Source organism: Myotis lucifugus, unplaced genomic scaffold, assembly GCF_000147115.1.
Source record: "Myotis lucifugus unplaced genomic scaffold, Myoluc2.0 scaffold_59, whole genome shotgun sequence".
Lineage (NCBI taxonomy): Eukaryota > Metazoa > Chordata > Mammalia > Chiroptera > Vespertilionidae > Myotis > Myotis lucifugus.
Genome location: NW_005871107.1, coordinates 4,967,277 through 4,971,206, shown reverse-complemented (window position 1 = coordinate 4,971,206; position 3,930 = coordinate 4,967,277). Strand labels below are relative to the sequence as shown.

At 62.7% G+C, this 3,930-nt stretch overlaps 1 pseudogene; it reads right to left on the bottom strand.

Annotated features, from left to right (window-relative positions):
* Positions 1-279: 279 nt before the first annotated feature.
* Positions 280-3,035, bottom strand: LOC102420225 (annotated as a pseudogene).
* Positions 3,036-3,930: the final 895 nt, after the last annotated feature.

The window sequence follows — 3,930 nt, the reverse complement described above, 5'->3', positions numbered from 1 at the left end:
GTTGAATATCCAACTCCAAAGTTTTAATCCCAACCCCAGAAGGCTGGGCTCTTCTCCATCTCGCAGTCCCCATGCCCAGGCCTCCGTCTCGACTTCTCACTCCTGAGTCTGCAGCCCATCGTCCTGGGGCCCAGTTCCATCCTCTCGTCGGTCCTCAGTGGTGACTCCTGATTAGCCTCCTCCCCGTACCACTCCAAGGGAGGCCTTCTTCTAGCCAATTCGTTCTTGGGTCCCCTCGAGGGGATATCAAGAGTCTAGGCTGGGACCCCTGCTCCCCACTTAAACTCCCATCACCACAGCCAGGAAAGCCTCAGTCAGGGGACCTGCTTCCTCGCCTGCTGCCTCCAACAGCCCCACTAAGGCCAGAGCCCGCTTCCGTGGGCACTGCCCCGGCCCCAGGATCCAGCGTGCACAGTGGGCAGCCAGCCGAGGCCGGCCCAGGCGGAATACCTCACCCACTGACTCTGGGCCACCTTGGGATCCCAGGTGGATACGGCCCACAGCCTCTTCCAGTTCCTCCTCCAGCCCAGGCAGCAGGAAACGGTCAGCAGCCTTCAGTGCCTCCTCCGCCTCTGAGCCCAGCAGGGGCTGGCCTGGCGTGGGAATGGGCCCCAGGGCTGCTCCACAGCCCCGGCAGCCATGCAGGTGATGCATGATAGGCCAGGCTGCGCTGGGTGATAGGTCTCGGAGAGGTACCAGGTCCATCTGGGCTTCAGCAAAGCTGCCAGCTAGCAGGGCCTGGAAGAAAGGGGAGGCAGTAGATGAGGCAGCTCGCTGGGCGGGGAGCCGGAGGCCTGAGTCCAGGAGGAAGTGCAGATCCGGGGCTGGGCTGGGAGCTGGGCCCAGCAGAGGTTCATAGTGGCAAGGGGAGGGCGCGTCTATGTCCAAGGGGCTTGCGGTTGGCGGGGCGGGGCTCACCGTGGAAGACACCAGGCTGTGGAGGCAGGAAAGGGAGTCTGTAACAAAGAAGAGGAAGAGCGGGTGCGGGGCGGGCCGCGTCAGCGCCGTGACGAGGAGTCGGAGGCCGCCCTGGTCCAGAAGTAGCCGGCGCCACAGAGAGGGCTTCCGACAAATGAAGGGCAAGGTCAGCGCACAGGCCACACGGTCCTCAGGACTCCCGGAGAGCAGCAGGTGAGTGAGGACCCCCACTCCGAAGGGCGACTCCGCCTGCACCGTCAGGTTCTGCAGCAGCATTTCACCCAGCTCCCGGTGCTGGCTGCGCTGACGGGAGGGCAGGGCACGCAGCGTGGGCCAGTCGTCCGGGGCTACACCCAGCACCAGCCAGGCTCGCAGCAGCGCGGCACCATAGCTGCACACGAAGGCCTCGAGGCAGGCAGGGTTGCAGGTGAGGCGCGCCAGGATGCTCAGTGCGCGCAGGCTCGGTGGGCCCGGCACCCTCGTCACGTAGGCCAGCAGGCCGCCCAGGACCGGGCCTGTCACCAGCACCCCGCTTGGGTCTGGCGCCTGGGAGAAGTGTGAAAGCAGCAGCAGCGCTGGCCCCTCACGGCCCCAAGACTCCTTGGTGGCAGGGCTGCGGCCTCGGGGCATCCGCACCAAGGCTGGGCCCCGGGCGGGACTGGCCACCTGGGCCTGCTCAGGGGGCGCAGGCGGTGGAGGAGCCCCTGGACAGCGCTCTGGAGACCGGTCCGGAGAGATGTCTTCCGGGCCTGCGGCGTAGCCCTCGGATATCAGCCGCGACCTGAGGCTTCCGGAGCTTCTGGCTTCTACCTGCTCAGGGGTCCGCTCCCCAGGAAAGTCCCAGGAAGCAGCTTCTTTTCCCTCTCCTTCCGCATCACCAAGCTCGCCACACAGCTGCCCGGCCAAGAGAGGTGCAAGCCCCAGAGCCTGCAGTTGGCCCAGGGCCCCTGGATCATAGAGGAAGCGCTCAAGGGCAGCCACGACATAAGGGTGCCAGGCGCTGGCATGAGGATCCCGCAAGAGTCCCATCAGCAGCTCCAAACCACCAGCATCCCGCAGCCGGGCTCGGTTGATGGCCTCCCGGCAAAGTAGGCACACAGCCTGCACCAGGGGCTGCTGGGAGGCTGGGCCCGCCCCACCGGGACCTCGGCGTTGCCTGAGCTCACCCAGTAGCACCTCCACACCACCAGCATTGCCCAGGGCAGGCCGTACCAGGCCCTGGGCACACAGGTTGGCAAGGATCAGGACAGCTGACTCGCGGACTGTCCCTTTGGGATGGGAGGCTAGACTGACCAGTGGGCCTAGTCCTCCACCCAGACTTAGCTGCTCAGCACAGGCACGGGAGCAGCCTCGACTCAGCTCTAGGAGGGCACGGACTAGGGCCAAGGTCAGCGCAGGGTCCGGGGCAGCAGCCAGAAGCTCAGCCAGTGGGCGCACTGCTCCCTGCTGTGCCAGGGCCAGGCGGTGCTGGGGGGAGTCCGCCAGGTTGCCGAGGGCGCGAATCACGCTCTGCAAGCAAGGTGAGTCCTGGTAGGCCGTCAGGCTCTCAATGAGGAGGGGAACAGCACCAGCAGAATGGATGTCCGCACAGCTCTCAGCTTCCATGGCTAAGTTGCCCAGAGCATGGGCCGCTCGGTTCTGGATGCTGTCTGTCTTCACACACTCCAGAAGAGTCACCAAAGACAGAATGCCTCCGAGTCTGCGCACTTCAGTCCGGCACGCCCTTTCGGTACAGCAGTCGGCTAGGATGCTAAGCACCAAGTCCAGGGTGGACAGGGATGCAGAGGAGGGGGAGGGGCCAGCCGAAGCCGCCGACTGGATCGACGAAGGAGCGGAGCCGGGGCCAGCCAGGGACCGGGCGGGACCGCTGCGGCTGGAGATGCTCGCCGCAGCAGCACCAGAAGGGGGTGGAGCCCGCCGCGTGCCCGGAAGCGCTCGATTCCTCCCGCTGCCTTGACGTGGCGGGTGCGGAGAGCTAAGAGCGCACGGCCCAAGGGTGTCTCGTTGGTAGCTGTGTCCTTTGTCCAACCTAGACCCTCCCTGGCCGCCGCCGTCAGCTGCGCGAGGCAGGAAGAGAGCGAGTCCGAGTCCGTAGGGGTTGGTTTCGCAGATGCCATCTTGGCTCAGGCCTAAGGCTGCGCCCCCTGTCTGGCCTCTGTTCTGAGGGATCGGAACTGGAACAGAGGGATGTAGCCAAGCACCTCCTCTCTGAGGCTTTTTCAATAGCGCCACCGCAGTTAGTAAGCAAGCCGGAAGTTGTAGTTCTCGGTCCCGGAACTCTTGACTCTTGCACAGTTGCGAAAAGCACTTCGAGGGCAGGAGTTATCTAATGGTTGCGCGAGCCCAGGTGGCGAGTGCGGTGCATGCTCGGATGGGCAGTCCACGCCAGTTTACACGCCCGGTCTTGCTGGTGCGTCTGGAGTTCCCAGACAGGCGACCATGGAGTCTCAGTATCCTGCTGCACCTGGTGATGTGGGTAGGCCGCCCCCAGGGTGTCTTCGCAGCAACCACCTTCTCCTTCGGGCTTGTCTCGCTGGTACCGAAGTCGGCTCTGAAGCAGAGAATCCCCAGCCGGGACCAAAGTGTTAAATACTTGACGGCGGCGCCTGATTGGTCAGTCGAATGAGAGGATTAAACCAATAGAAACCATTGGCTGCCACGTCCTAGAGCAGGGGTGGACAACCTTTTGGTGAGTGCGTGCCAAAACCAGCAAAATCTCTGACTCAAAATTCTTCTACGTGCCATCCCAGGGACTGTGGCTACTTGTCCCACTTGACAATGAATTTATTGGAGCTGAGTGTATTGTTTTCTAATTATTGCTGTGCCAAAAATATCTTATAGTTTTTTAAAAACACATCAGTCCTAACACTACATTTCATGAAACCTAGAAACAAACAAACAAAATAACAGATGGACTTGGATCTGCTGCCTACAGAACACCCGGGAGGAAAATGACAGAATCTCGGAATGCAATGGCGTGCAGTCAGCCTAAGAAGCTCCGGGGGCCCAGAC